Genomic DNA, 16,815 nt, shown 5'->3' on the forward strand with positions numbered 1-16,815 from the left:
ACCTCAACTGACTCATCAGGTTATAAACGGAGTTGGGAATAGAAATTATTTCCCTGGGGGATCCCAGTTGTATAATAGCTGTCATTTGTATGCAATAAAATGATTTGCAGAGTAGCACAGCTCAGAGTTCCCAGCTGCATTCTGTCTGTTTATTTCTGGCAGCATATGAAACAGTTTGCTGGCTATGTGCTTTCTAAAAGGTAATATGGACATGATAGTAACATCTGGGCCTGGGGTTTTCTTCCACCCCATATAGATTTTAGTAGGAAGTCTTCATCTAAGAAATTTGAGTTTAATGTCTGTTCTTCGCTTTCTAACTGCGTTCCTATCAGTTCTCTCTGGCTTTTACTGGCCACAGTCTTGAGTCTCTCAGCTGCCATCTCCCAGAGAGTGCCAAGCTAAAGAGCTACACATAAATATTCATGAGGGAAAGAGACTCAGAAAACAGAGGACAGGTTAGGGAACCCTTTTTCCCGAGATGGGCTACTGGCTTCTTGCCTTATGTTCCTTTTCCTCCCTCCCTCTACCCCTAGAGTAAATTAACTTACACACTGGCCATTATCGTCTCTATGCAGTGGAGAAGAGGCAGGACAGTGTGGAAGGCAACATCCAAGAGAAGTGTGAGAACTACTCATGTTCCCTTGGGATGGCATGGTGTTATCCAACCAACTTATGCCACTGAAGGGTGCATTGTCCAAATAGTCCTTATATGCCACAGGGGTCAAGGAGGGTTATGAGGAGAGCAGAGAATCACAAGTGATGATAGCTGTGGTGGACAGCAGAGGGGTAGAGGAAGGAGAGATGCTCTTGTTTGCCCTAGCCAGTCTCATGGGGGCTGTGCCTTGGAGACAGTAATACAGGGGCCAACACTCCCTCCTCTAACCCCCTAAAGCTTTCTGTTCTAGAAAATCAGATTTAAATGAACTACAGCTGCAGCCTTGAAGACTGTAGAGAAAGGGAGGATATTTCAGACCTCTGTGCCTCACTTAGAGGTGAGACAGTTAATGCTCAAAGGCCTGAATCTGTGTCTTCTGATAATTTTGCCATTGGGTTTGGCATCCTCCACTTATTGCCATCTTTCTTCTCCCTTTGCATTGAAATCATCCCCAGCCACCAAGTTTTCCACAGCTTAGGCTGCTGGTGAAGGTCCCAGTTTGTTCCACACTGGGTTGTTCTCTGATAGCTACTTGTCTCAGTCTCAAGTTCCTGATTTTCAGTTTTCACACTATTCCGAGCTAGGATCTTGCCTATATCTAGTTACCCTTACCTAGGTTTCCATTTTATAACTTCCCATCAGAGATGCACCATCTGATTAACTCTTCATAATACTGTTTTCTCTTTGTAAGCAGTAGAATTGGACTCTTAATTCAGATCAATTTATGGAACAGTGGTCACTATCTCTATCTTTATGTGCCTGCCTTTGCATGGACTACATTTAGTGCCTTTTTCTACTATATGACAAGAACCATTTTATTAATCTCATCAGACAAGAGAAAGTGTCAAGTCACAGCAAGCATGATGGGAGCCAGGATTTCTTACTGACTTGACTGAACACCTCTGACTAAGGCCAGTTCTTAAGGTAATTGGACACACATGAGTGCTTTTACATAGTTTCTAACCTAGCCTGTCTTCTCAGCCCGATACTTTGAACAAGTGGGGAGTCTATAAGCTGAACCCTATGTTATATGATTGGTGAGTCTGAATGAAAATCGTTGTATTGGAGCCAGAATGGCAGGAGACAATGTGATACAGTAGAAGGAACACTGAATTTGTAGTAAGAATCTTAGGTTTGGGAGCATCCTTACTCTGCCAACTTCCTGTCCACATGACGTGGTCAAAACAATTAACCTGATGTTGTTCAGCTGCTTATGAATCCTGTGTACCAGGCACTGTGCTTGGCACTATTGACACATTGGTGACTGTGGCAAGATCTTGCAGCTAAGTGTGACAACTCTGGCTATGTTAGGGGGTTCTTGTGATCTTTGAATGAGATAATGTTAGGGAGTTCTTGTACACCGTAAATGATAGAAAAGTCACTTGTTTTGTGAACTTTAAATGTTCACAAGAGAGGTCTCATTTTTACTGGAAAAAAAGTAATAATATACATAATTTAAAGGCCACATGGGAGACCATTAAGGTATCCAACAGAGCACCATATTGAAAAAAGTGCATAGCTACACAGATGGAGAGTGTACACTATCTAGTGGGAAAATATTTTTTACACATTTGTACACACACAGTAGCAAAATATAAACACTTCTGCCTTTAATACAAGGAATATAAAGTACTTATTAAAAATAAATTATGTGAAACTCCATCTGATTCTCTTAGAAGCTATTCTTCTATGTTGCCATTGAACACCCAGAAAGACTACAGGCTTGTAAAGAAACATCTCTGTTCACATGATGTATTTCTGTATCACTCTTCAGGGTCAAAAGAACAGCAGAGCAGAGTGGCTGTAAGGCTTGGATTGAGGACAATCTTCAGACCACCCTTTCCTGGTGAGGGAGAGGCTTTATGAAGGCTTATGTGCTCCTTTGGAGCCTAAAAGGCAGCCCTTGAGATCCTCCTGAGGGACTAAATACCAAAGGGATATTAGAGCTGGGCAGACTTAGATGCACTACACATTGGGTAATTCCAAGTGACATAGAAGAGCATTTTAAAATCATATACTGTAAGACAGATTACAGATCTATAAAAAGACAGTGTCCCATTAAACACTCCTCATGACATATTGGTAAGTGGAAAAAAAAAAAAACCTATAAGCATATCTCACTTTTTGGAAAAAGAAATATTTGCTGGTTTATATGTGTCTCAGTCTGTTTTGTCACTTAGCTTAAAAAAACACACAACTTAAAAATTTAGAAAAGGAAAGGAGACTTTATTTCTTCCTAAGAATTGTAGCTTGCAGGTTGGCCAACCCCCAAAAGCCTGCCTCTGGCCAAGACCCACTGTGAAGGAGGTGTGTTTGGGATAGGAGCTTTACGTTGAACAGGTTGGCTAAACATACATGTTGAACAGGTTACAAAAGGAGCTAAGAATATTCATGAAAGTGGTCCTAACACATGTGTATTGGACAACCATGCATATAACAGACACCTGCGTTCACTTTGGAGTGGAGGCTTAATACTTAAATATATTACAGTTAGGCCCTATATGTCAAAAGGTCTTTTCAGGACATGAAGGCTCCCAAGTGGACAACATCTGTAAACCAGCCAGAACCAGTCCGTGGTGGGTGGTTTTCTCATCAGGAGAAAGTTACTGAAATCAGTTTTGTCCAAAGCTGTATTTATGGCTGATAGAACAGGGGTTCGGTTAGCACTGATGAGTTGGATGAGTTGTAATTGTTTTAATGTTGCCTATCTCAAGGTCAATGTTTGTTTAGCTGCTAGAGAAAAAGAAAAACTTTGTGGCAATTAAAACGTAGTTTATGCTGGCGGGTGGTGTTGGGGGGAGGGAGAGCATCAGGAAGAATAGCTAATGGATGCTGGGCTTTATAACTAGGTGATGGGATGATCTGTGCATAGACCATCGAGGCACACAATTACCTATGTAACAAAACTGTACATGCACCCCTGAACTTCAAATAAAAATTGGAATAACACAATTTATTTTACTCATAAATAAACATAGTTTATTCCAAGTATAGGAGTGTGTGACTTACCCCTTGCCTGGCATGGCCATATGTCCTGCTTATAATTCAGTATCTTAGTGCCACAAAAAGTCTGTTCTGTCAGTCTTATGATCCCTATTTTAACATTAATGCTGGTCGGTCATGTTTAAACTACAAGAAGGAGGGGATGTAATGAGGCATGTCTGGCCTCCCGTCCCATCCTGGCTGGGAACTCAGTATTAAGATTTTTAGGGGGCTCCCTTGGCAACAAGGGGGTCTGTTCAGTTAGTTGCAGTGGGGGTGGGTAGGATTTTATTTTTGGTTTACACCCTACAACAGAATACCACAGACTGGGTAATTTATAAGGAAAAATGCATTTCTTACCATTCTGGAAGCTGAGAAGTCTAAGGTTAAGGGGCCCACATCTTAGCAAGGGCTTCTTGCTACATCTTCACATGGCGGAAGGCTTGAAGGGCAAGAGAGCAGGGGAGAGATGGGGGAGAAGGGGCCCGAACCCATCCTTTTATTAGGAACCTACTGCCGAGATAACAGCATTAATCCATTCATGCCCCCGTGACCTAATCACCTCTTAAAGATCCCACCTGTCAACACTTTTGCGTTGGGGATTAAGTTTCTAACACATGAACTTTGTCACATTCAAACCATAGCAGTGTGCAATATTAACTTTATCATTGGATGACAGTTTTGTACTCATTTTTGGACTTTCTGTATTTTCTAAGCTTTGTGCAGTAAGCATGTATTTCTTTTGCAGTCAGAAAAGTAATTATTGTAAACAAAATCCTATTATAAACAGAACTCTAAAATATTATCTATACAGCAAAGGGACTGTGCTGTTCATCATTTTATCCCTGATGCCCAGACTACGCAGTGAAATCACATGAGAGAGCTTGTGAACGCTGCAGATTTCTGAGCCTCAGCCCCAGAGATGCTGGCTGATTCAGTTGTTCTGGAAGGAGATGAGGCTGCCAGGGAAAATGGGAGCAGATTCTAGAACAAGTCATACTATGGAATATTATCAAACCTATCATTTCCCATATAACTCCAGGTTTATTATAACCTGGGACAAAATGTGTACCCCGGTTGAAAATTATCACTGTAGCCTTCCCTCCATCTTGGCTCCAATTGCTGCTCTACCTGGGAACAATGTTATCTAGTTCAGTCTCCCCTGAGATAGTTTTCAGGCTCTGTGGGACTTAGAAAAAGCAATTATCTATCAAATACCAGATGGCTGTGTAGATTAGCCCCAATGAGTAAAAACATAGTGACGCGAACAAAAGATGGTGATTAGCTGGTTGAATAACAACAGACCATCTCAGCGCAGATGTACTGGAAACAAGGGTAGGATCAGATACTACGGTCTTTATTTTCTTGGTTTCATTAACAATGCATTCGTTATTTCAATACTGCCCTGATGTTAACAGGGAGATAAGGAGAGGGGGATAACTTTTACACCACAGCTTTTTAATTTTTATTAAAATAACATTTCCTTCAAGTTTCATGGTAAGAGATGACTTAATGTTATTTTCCATCTGGTTGTAAAGAATAGTAATGTGTGCTTCCTGGGAGATTTTTTTTTTTAAAAATCCCAAACCAAGCATTTTTAGTTCAGTTTACATAATTGTTATAGAAAACCTAATATTCCCATAATATTCACATCATCCACGTATGCAAACACAGGACTAAGTTGTATTTAAACAAAAAACAAAATAAAAAAAAAAAAGTGGAAGCCACCCAAGTATTTCAGGCCTCCATTCTGGTTCTATTTAGTTAAAAAAAAAAAAAAAATTGAAACTTTCTAAGATGCTGTCGATTCAAAACCCAGCTGTAAACTCTAGGCTCTCCCAGCTCTCAGGCTAAGGTATGAGTTGGAGGTTACCAAAACTAGTAAAATGTGGTACCACAATTGTAATTGTAAAAATACCTAGTTTAAAATGTAGCCAACATTTAGAAACACATTAACACACTCTAAAACATCCAGAAGCATTTAGATATTGGTGGTGTACAAGCACTAAACATTTTACTTCAACAAAGAAATAGTCAAAATATTAAAGTCAGAGTTTTAAAAAGACCAAAATCTGTTAAAATACACTGCTTTTTTTTAATGAAGGAAGAAACATCTCTCTAAGGTAGATAGGAGATATATCAGTATATATCAGTTAATATATATTTCTAGGAATAGATGCCTTCAAAAATATAGATATTTTTGCAGAATTGTGGTGGTTTAATTTTCTAACAAATGCATTATCTTAGGAGTGGTCAGTCTGATTTGTCCATCCCTAAAGAATCAATAGTTAAACCCCATGTCACCCAGCCCATGTTCCTAACATTCAGCCAAGTGATGAAGATTAGGCAACTAAAAGCAGATATTTTGGCAAGAAGTATCACTGCGAGACAAGCTGGTCATGAGTAGATATTTTTTCATTGTTTTATTTACTCATTTGTGAGCCTGAGGTATTGATTCCTCCTAAGTTCTCTCTCTCTGACATTTAGATAATTTACCACCAGATAGATAGTGATGGTGATGGCTGGCTTTCCATTAATCTGTATATCGACATTGTAGTTCGTCTACCCATACTAGGTACAGGAAAGAAGTTGGCAAAGGAATAGTATAAATGGATGCATGTGACGTGCTTTCAGAGAGTATCAGATTTGCTTAAGAATGTTAGGGGCAAAATAATATAAACAAGTTTTTTCTTTTCTTTTTAAGACAGAGTTTCACTCTTGTTGCCCAAGCTGGAGTGCAATGGCCCGATCTCGGCTCACTGCAACCTCCACCTCCCAGGTTCAAACAATTCTGCTTCAGCCTCCCAAGTAGCTGGGATTACAGTCATGCACCACCAGGCCAGGCTAATTTTGTATTTTTTTTTTTTTTTTTTTTTTTTTTTAGTAGAGCCAGGGTTTCTCCATGTTGATCAGGCTGGTTTCAAACTTGCAACCTCAGGTAATCCACCTTCTTCAGCCTCCCAAAGTGCTGGGAATACAGGTGTGAGCCATTGCACCAGGCCCTAATATAAACAAGTTTTATTGCTAGTATATAATTTTAAAATTATATTAAAGTCATTACCTATTGTGGAATATAAAGCAAAATATTCATGTGTCTTTAAGAGATGGAGTCTTGCTCTGTCATCTATGCTGGAGTGCAGTGGTGCAGTCATAGCTCACTGCAATCTCAAACTCCTAGGCTCAAGTGATTCTTCTGCCTCAGTGTCCCAAATAGCTGAATTCAGGTGCATACCACTATGTCTGGCTCAAAATACACATTTTTGTAAAGATGAAACAGGAGATTTCAAGGACATTTCCTGTTTAGAGAGGCCACTCTCCACTGTACCTCAGGACTCCAGAATGTGGGATTAGGGTGATATGTATTAGTTCATTCACATCTTTTATTAGAGACTCGTCCGTAAAAAGATTTGAGAAGCACTGCTTAGGGGCAGGAAGAAAAAGAGCATAACATTTACTTAAATAGATGTCTATTCAGTGACAGTTATGACAGGACTTCATTCAGTTACACATTTTTTGAAAAAAACCTAACTCTTAAATGGGCTAAGCCGGGCACAGTGGCTCACACCTGTAGTCCCAGCACTTCGGGAAGCTGAGGTGGCTAGATAACCTGAGGTCAGGAGTTCGAGATCAGCCTGACCAACATCGTGAAACTCCGTTGCTACCAAAAATAAAAAAATTAGCTGGGTAGGGTGGTGCATGCCTGTAAACCCAGCTGCTTGGGAGGCTGAGGCAGGAGAATTGCTTGAACCCAGGAGGTGGAGGTTGCAGTGAGCCAAGATCATGCCATTGCACTCTAGCCTGGGCAACAAGTGTGAAACTCCATCTAAAAAAAAAAAAAAAAAAAAAAAAAAAAAAAAAAGGCAAGAATAAATCACTAATTATTTCTATGAGAATTAAAATTTTAGGGAATAAAGAAGTACCAGTGGCTAGATTCTTACCATTTCCTGATAAAGAACCATGACTGGAGCTTTTATCTGCTTTAGTGTCTCATTTACCACTTTTGGTGTGAAAAGTTCCCATGATTTATACATACCTAGACTCTTGCTGCTAAATATTCTCTGCATACTTTGATAATAAACCCATACTAGTGTTTACTGCATACCAGACACTGCTCTAAGGTTTTTGCATTTAACCCTCGCAGAAACTCGCTGAAATATAATTGTTCTTGTGTTTTCATTTTATAGATGAGGAAACTGACTCAGAGAGAGTTCAGTAATTTTTTCAAGGGCATATAGCTTACAAATGATAGAACAAAGAATGGACCCTAGACAATCTGGTTCCAGAGTCCTGTTGTTAAACATCACCTTTTCCTGCTTGTCATCACAGAAATTATTAAATGTTTACTGTTTACAAGGCAAATATTTATGAGGTCATTAGAAATTCTGTTGGAGAACTGCTTTGAATCACATAAGTAGTTATTAACAAATGAAGATCTAGAAGAATTTGAGTGACATGGTAGGTGCCATTTGGCTAATAAAGGAAAGAAACGTCCTGAAATAGATTTTTTTTAAATTACTTTCATTATGGTTGTTCTATATACATCTTGTGTGAAATAAAGGATGTTGCTTGGTGCTACTGGGCAGGGGATTTTTTGAGCTTTTTAAAATTTTATTTTAACATAACTATGCTTACAGAAATACACTCACATTTAATAATAGAATGTAACTTAAGTTTAACTTAGATGCAATTTGGATCAAAAACTTGGTACATGGTTTAAGATTTTTAAAAAGGACTTGCAAACGGACTTATTTTTATCTATTACTAATTGATATGGTTTGGCTGTGTCACCACCCAGATATTATCCTGAGTTCCCATGTATTGTGGGAGGGACCCAGTAGGAGGTAATCAAATCATGGGGGTGGATCTTTCCTGCGCTATTCTTGTGATAGTGAATAAGTCTCATGAGATCTGATGGTTTTATAAGGGGGCAATTCCCTGCACAAGCTCTCTCTTTGCCTGCTGCAGTCCGTGTAAGACATAACTTGCTCCTTCTTGCCTTCCTCCATGATTGTGAGGCCTCCCCAGCCATGTGGAACTGTAAGTCCATTAAACCTCTTTCTTTTGTAAATTGCCCAGCCTTGGATATGTCTTTATCAGCAGCATGCAAACGGACTACCATACCAATGTAAAGAAAGATGAGATCCTCCAACAAATGCTGCTCTAGAAGGCAGCACAAACCTTGAGAAACTTACTTTTGGTTTGCCTCATAAAAATAGCATGTGTTGCACTGTATAAGTTTATAAAATTCATGCAATAAAACATTGTAATATTTCAACGCCAGTTCAGGAAGTTTAGTAACTAACACATATAGAAGAGGGTGGGAGGGAAACCTATGTACACAAATACTGCATGTAGATTGTAAATCTACACAAACCAAGATTCAGATAATTTCTTCATTCTGCATTAACAGTATCTGTTCACTTCATCTCCTGAAGTCAGCTAGAAAACACTAACTGTTAAGTTTTTATTTTTTGACTTCTGAAAAAAAGAAAATTAAGTTTCTTCCTCAGCTTTTCAGTCCAGAAGTAAAGGTATATCACAGGCAGGGTATTCCTTCCATTGTCAACATTAATGAGGTAGCATGCAATGTGGTCTACTTGGGTTTTAATTTGTATCAGCACTCATATGAAAAATGGTCTCCAAAGTTAATGACCACATGACTTTAGAAGTGACTCTAAAAAATAAAATCTCCCTTCTTGGAAGACTAGAGCAAAACATCTAGCCATACTTACAAGCCTTACCAAAAAAAAGGAAAAAAAAATGCAGCCCCTTGTGAATTATACCTTAATTTTAAAAAGTAGCCTCAATATAAGAAGCAGCTTTGAAAAAAAGAGAAATATATACAACTTAAAATATCTTGAAAACCATTTTTAATATAGATTCAAAAGATAGTTAAGAGATTCATTTTCATAAGACTCCCTTGGATTAAGGCTTATCATAATTTCTAGTATATCAAGTTTATCACTAGTTACTAAACATCAATTTATAAAGAACACGTTCTTTTTTGTTCTTTTATCAAAAGGGAAAATTCTAGCTTCAATTCTATCTAGTGTGAGGGAGAGGGACTAGAAAATAAAATTCAAACAGTTGTATGGAAATACCACATTTTTCTTTTTCTTCTTCTTTTTTTTTTTTTTTTAGATAAAGTCTCACTCTGTCTCCCAGGGTGGAGTAGTGGCATAATCTGGGCTTACTGCAACCTTCGCCTCCCAGATTTAAGCAGTTCTCTGTTTCAGCCTCCCAAGTAGCTGGGATTACAGGCCCGTGCCACCACACCTGGCTAATTTTTGTATTTTTAGAAGAGATGGAGTTTCACCATCTTGGCCAGGCTGTTCTTGAACTCCTGAACTTGTGATCCACCTGCCTCAGCTTCCCAAAGTGCTGGGATTACAGGCGTGAGCTGCTGTGCCTGGCCCACATTTTTCAAATGGAAGAACTTCCAACAGACCAGAAGTTCATACTGCTAACATACTTTTCATTGAAACAATTTTTAATAAGTACAAATACATGGCATTGGGATTAGAATCTAATATAGGCCTGAGAATTAAGTCCTTTTTTTCTGGAAGAAGGCCTCCAGTCACAATCAGTTTCCAGTAATGATGTTTTTTACAAATCAGTGTAATAATAAGTGGTTTTAATTTCCTTCATATTTTTGTTTTTTAGCATTCTAGTCTTAAAGGCTAGAATTTAGTTCAATTCCCCGGAAGTCCAATAGCTTTTCTTTTGCAGTATGAGAGAATCCACACACACACAAAAAACCTCTTCCCAAATTAATTCCTAATATACAATTTGTGCTTAAATGAATCATTTTCTATACAATGTAAATGGTAACTTAGGTAAAATGTTCCCAGGAGTTGTTAGAAAGGTTTGACTAGCTTTACAGTTTAAGTTTTAAAACATAAATATCTGCAGCTAGATCTTCTGTTGCTAGTGATTGTTGGAGCCTAGAATTCAACATTTACAGATTCCCATTCATGCACACAAAACACACACCATTATCAGACAACTTACTCCTCATGTCTCGAGAAGAAGAATCTTCTACTTCTTTCAGTCTGTGGCCTCCCAGTAAATTACAGTTTCAAACAACTTTTAACTCAAATTTCATTCTCAGATTTTTAACAAGCTTTTCCCCCATATATCATTAATGCTTTCCCTAACCTTTCATGTTGTACTGGCTATTTGGCAGTTTTGTTAAAAAAACAAAAACAACACTCCCAAAAGTGCTTGATTTATTCTTTATTTGTAGAATTGGTGACCTTTTCTCAATTGTCTTTCAATAAAGATAATACATATTAGATAAATTGTATGATTGAAAGTCATCATCAGCCTTGTTACTGACACAGGAAGCTGGGCAGCATAGGAAGGTGATAATGCCATATAAGTAAAAGTATAGAGGTGACTCATCTGTGAGCTGTCATCCTGTCCCAGAAAAGAGCCTGAGTGGTCTTACCTATGCCCCATTACTCCAGATTTCTACATTTGTCTTCATCATAGGAAAAGAGAGAAGTCTTCCCTAGCAGTCACTCAGAGGCTACATTATTCCTTGTGACTACCATGAACTTCTTTTCCACATCAGGAAAGTGTGTGTGTGTGTGTGTGTGTAAGTGTAATTTCCCTCTAGCTGACATCTTTCTTCCTTAGTTCTGTGCCTTTTGAGGACAAACTCTGCATGGTTTTTAAATTATGTCTAATGTTCACAGTCACTTTATCACTAAGGTTTCCATTTCCACAGCCCAGACCCAGACAGAAATTGATTGCCCTCTTATGAAGAAATACCATTGCAAAGAGATTTTCAGGCACATTTAAATGGAACATATAGGGAGGTTGTCAAGGAATGAGAAAAAGTGATTATTCTCCAGAAAAATTAAGATTTCAGCAGACTAGATTCAGAAGCACAAATTTTAGTTAAACAGAGGAGGAGACATTATTCATTATCATGTTAAGCCTGGACTTTGGTAATTAGAACAGAGATTAACCAGCTAGTCAGTCACCTGAAAGTAGTCCTGAATCCAGGCTGGGGAAATTCTGTTACCAAATAGCTTAATGTGATTAAAATTAAACTTCAGCTTTTATGCTTTAGGCCCTGAACATCTGAAGATGGTTGACATTGAAACACAGTGTAAATGTTCAGAGAGATCTTTGTCCAGAGTATGGAGTCAGAAATATTTTAAGCCAAAATGAGCTTTTGGCAGTAATCTTTGCCATAAAGCCCCAGATCTTCCCTGCCTAATAGTCTGCCCTGTAGATCTCAACCTGTCTGGGACACCCTACCTGGTATGATCTGCCACTAAGCTGCCATCTATCTGTCAGATGTGTCAAGATTAATAGTTTCTACATGCTGGCTTTTCATTCCAATTTTAATGGAAGCAGAGTCCTTTTTTCCCAGTGGTAGATCGATTAACCAGACTGCATTGATGGCAAGGAAGGTTAACTTTTCCCTTCAGGACCAACAGTTCTAATTCAAATATAAAAGATGAAATTTTGCTTTGATCTAGGAAAATACATTAGTTTGATTTCTCCCTGGAGAGCTGCTCTGAGTTTAAATGTGAGTAGGCTCTTTTTAAAAACCTGCTGAGGATCACCCTTTAGAGAAAGCAGCCTGAGATTCCAGTATGGGTTTATCACTGGGTGCATGTAAGCATTAGCAAAACATGAGAAGGGAATCCTGGGAATCCCCTGGTCATTAGGTGATAGTATACCGATGTTACGCTGAGGTCTTTATGTCTGCTGGTTTGAAGGTTCGTGATAAGACAGTTTCCTTTTATGTTTTAGTAACCTTAAACATGGGCTTACGTCTTTATTTGCCCATTGTGTGCTGGAAAAACTGCTACAACAAGCAGACCACATTTTTCCTTCATCCCAGAAGCATAAGGCCTAGCTAGAAGCTTGGTGGAATCTACCTCTCGTTTTGATGAAGCCTTCTGAAATCCAAGAAAGATACCTCTTGTGTAATCATAGCACCCAGGTCTGCTGAACAATGAGAACACATGGACACAGGGAGGGAAACATCATACACGGGGGCCTGTTGTAGGGTGCAGAGGGCTGGGAGAGGGTTAGCAGAGGATGAGTGGATTGGGGAGGTATAACATTAGGAAAAATACCTAATACTGGTGACAGGGTGATGGATGCAGCGAACCACCATGGCATGTGTATACCTGGGTAACAATCCTGCATGACCTGCACATGTACCCCAGAACTTAAAGTATGATAATAAAAAAAAAAAATAGCACCCAGGTCAAAATATGTCTTGAGAAGATAGTATTTCAGCCATTTGTGCATCTAACTCAGTTTTTTCTTCTCTGGTGCCAGCATTCTCTTCTCAGTACAGTTCTTCTCTGGTGCCAGAACTGTACTGTCCAGTTCAGACATCTATGTATAATAGCAACACATATTAGTTCCTAACCAAAGGCAGAGGAGATTTTATAATAAGAACAAAAATATTACAAGTTGAGTGTCTCTTACGTGAAATTTTAAGGGCAGAGATGTTTCATATTTTGGATTATTTTTTAGATTTGGAAACATTTACATATACATAACCAGTTGAGCATCCCTAATCCAAAATCTGAAATACAAAAGAGCATGATCTTTGAGTGTTATGTTGATGTTCAACAAATTATAGATTTTAGAACGTTTTAGATTTCAGATTTTCAAATTAAGAATGCTCAATCTGTAGTTGGGAATGTTTGTACCATTCACTTTAAAATGATAAGTAAATGTATAAATGAAAACAAATAATAAACATGTTTTCATAAATATTAAACCAATACACTTCACTCCTCCTCTTAAAGTCTTGTCTTATTCCTAAGGCATATGATTCCTAAGTCACAGTGGCCTTAGTACTCCAGCATAGGAAACAGGGGGTTTGGGGAGTGAGAAGTCTTGGTATGTTTATCTTCTCCTTAGGCATAGAGAAGATAAGCCTGGAGAGATCAGCTCACAGGCTTCTCTTACAGTGTGAAGAAGTTTGAGTCAGGAAGAAGGATGATATGATGTAAGAGAAAATTAGAAAGGCTTGCCTCTATCCTGGCCATGGTAAGGAAGGGGAGGAAGGAGAATGAAAAGGGGATAGAAAACAGAAGTGAGCACAAGTAGCGTCTACAGATTTCTCTGTGAGCTTTGATGTTGGGAGACTGAGGAATTCGGGAAAACGAAGCAGCTCAGTTACCAGAGAGCTGGGATGCTGAGGTGAGCAGCAGCATCATAACAGACATTGGGACTCAATGGTGCTGTGGCACAGACTCCGGGTCTCCAGCCAGCCACAGCTGAAGGAAGCTGAGCCAGCAAATGGGAGATGGCTATACCCACTTGGGAGGATTGCAGGAAGTGAAAGAAAGGGCCAGCCTGGTATTTTACCATCAGAGGCCAAAAGGGCACATGATAGTAAGGGATTAAGGGCATTACTGCAGAGCAGTGGGTGCCAGGCAGTACATACAGAAGAAATGGCACAGCCTACATAACTCCCAACTCCCCACCAGACACCAGGAGGGCTGAGATACTATTATAGGAAGACGGGAAGCTATCAGGAGTCTGAATATTTTCTAAAGGGACTATTTAAATTATTAGACTAAATTTGAAGCTGGCTTGGATATTTACTTACAGTAAAAGCTGTTACATCATGTGTGATCAGAACCAATTTTTTAAATGTGATTAAGACAGAATCAGATTATATATATATATATATATGAAATTTTATTTTAATTTAATGTAAATATACATTAGCAATATTTTAATTCAGGGCCAAGACTTTTTCTTTGCATATTGGTTTTCCAGTTAGTTTTGCTTCTTGCTACTTGCGTAAATCATTCTCTAATGCATCAGTTACATTTCTACTTTCATTTTCATTACTAGGCAAAGAACTTTTTAAGATACTTGCAAAGAAATTTGAGTGCAGAATCTTAGATTTTTACAGTTAAAAATATTTTTTTTACCATTGCCTTGACACCTAATTGAAAGTGTTGTCAAAGAAAACTTGCCTTTATTAAGTCTTTTCAAATCATTCAACTTAGTTTTCATACAGACAGCTCCCTTCAGTCATTTTTTTCTCATTCTGCAATATTTTAAATTATATAATTAACAAAAGAAATGAATGTAAACAGACACGGAGGCAAAACTGGTTCTTGAAAGCAGACAATGTGGGGAGACATCCCAGGGAGAAACCGTTAACCTTTAAGTTCCCAGTTTACCGGGAGAATCAGTCAGTATGATGTAGAAAAGAAATGAGTTAATGCAGCAAGACAGTTAAATGCAGATTGATCTCTCTAACAGCAGATGAGGGCTCAGAAGGAAAGTTCACTTACAGCTGACATTTTAAAAATTGTATTTAGTTGCGTGTACTGTAGATAAATTTTGCGAACCCTCCACATATATTCTGCAATAAATTAATCAAATCATAAATTATATAGCTAATTTGTAAAGGGATGTTTGGTGGAAGACTGATTTTTCTGCTGATCATTTTCCATGATAGTCCTGATCCCATGATGGTAAACAATAAGATTTTTCTTTCTTGTCTATAGAATTTATCCTAGATTCTACTTATATACCTCATCAAAGATCTTTTAAAATATTCTCTTTATTACCATACTTGTTAGAAAGCTTGTTTCCTGTCATAAATTCTCCAGAAGTATCTTTCCTCTGAAAATAGACTAAATAGGAGAAGGTGTTTTAAGCTACTTGATGGGAAAAGTAACTTCCTAATTGGGGTCCATGCTAGAAACAGTTGTTTGCCTGTTGAATGGACATGTTGATGCTTTTGGTTTAACTACGGCATTTCTCTCTGCCCCTTACCCTGTCTTCACTTCTGCCTATCTCCAAAGATGCTATTGTTTAACTGTTTCATGTCAAAAGCCAGTACCATACAGGCTTCTCTTGCTCTATGCTCAGGCATCATTTACCCATCTAGTAGCCTAATCTCAACTCTTTATGGCCACCTGAGTCTAGTGGAGCAGGCTGAAGGGAGAGTTAGTAAGCTTCTTGATATTTTGCCTGTGTATGTTCACCATCAGGTTTGTAGTGGTAAAAATTCTACAGGCCAACCCCTGACCATAGAGCAGGGAGCAGGACTTCAGTGAGTGCTCATTGATTTCTCCAGCTGTCAGAAAATTTGCACCCAGGAATGAGCAGGTGCTTTCACTGCCTTTGGCAACGAATTGGAGACTTGACTCCCTTCCCTTCTCTTCCCTTTTTCCTTCCCTCTCCCTCCCCTTTTTCCTTCCCTTTTCTCTTCCCTCTCTCTTCCCTCTTCCCTTTCCCTCTCCCCTTTCCCTTTCTCTCTCCCTTCACTTTTCCCTTCCTGTTTCCTTTCCCTTTCCCTTTACCTCTCCTTCCCCTCTCCCCCCTCCCCTTCCCTTTCCCTCCCTTTTCCTTCCCCTCCCTTCTCCTCCCCTCTCCTCACCTCTCCTCTCCTCTCCTCTCCTCTCCTCTCCTCTCCTCTCCTCTCCTCTCCTTAGACAGAGTTTTGCTCTGTTGCCCAGGCTATAGTACAGTGGCAAGACCTAGGCCAGGCGTCCCCAAACTATGGCCCGCGGCCCGCATGCAACCCCCTGAGGCCATTCATCCGGCCCCCTGCCGCACTTCAGGAAGGGGCACCTCTTTCATTGGTGGTCAGTGAGAGGAGCACAGTATGTGGCAGCCCTCCAATGGTCTGAGGGACAGTGAACTGGCCCCCTGTGTAAAAAGTTTGGGGACACCTGACCTAGGCTCACTGCAACCTCTGCCTCCCAAGTTCAAATGATTCTCCTGCCTCAGCCTCCCCAGTAGCTGGGATTACAGGAACATGCTAGCATGGCTCGCTAATTTTTATATTTTTAGTAGAGACAAGGTTTCACCATGTTGGCCAGGCTGGTCTTGAACTCCTGACCTCAAGTGATCCTCTTGTCTCAGCCTCCCAAAGTGTTGGGATTACAGGCACGAGCCACCACACCCAGCTGGGACCTTGCCTTTCTAATCAGTCAGAGGATGCAGTCTCTAAAACGGAGTTGACGTTATTTTCAGGCTGGGTGATCGAGGTAAATAACCCATTTTCTTTTGTTTCATTGTATTATTGTTTTCTCCAGAACTAACACTGTTCACTCATTAGGAACTGTTAAAGGTGGCTTCACATTATTGATAACTATTTGTGATCCATTTGTGGCACATTCTTGAATCTTACTTTCAAAGTACGGAAAGGAGAAGGGTTAACT

At 39.3% G+C, this 16,815-nt stretch overlaps 1 protein-coding gene across 7 annotated transcripts in view; it reads left to right on the forward strand.

Moving 5' to 3' along the window:
* The window catches only part of TMEM108 (transmembrane protein 108), a 332,433-nt gene that overhangs the window by 126,026 nt on the left and 189,592 nt on the right, over positions 1 to 16,815 (forward strand). The window lies entirely within an intron of this gene.

Source organism: Saimiri boliviensis, chromosome 9 (genome assembly GCF_048565385.1).
Source record: "Saimiri boliviensis isolate mSaiBol1 chromosome 9, mSaiBol1.pri, whole genome shotgun sequence".
In the NCBI taxonomy this organism is placed as follows: domain Eukaryota; kingdom Metazoa; phylum Chordata; class Mammalia; order Primates; family Cebidae; genus Saimiri; species Saimiri boliviensis.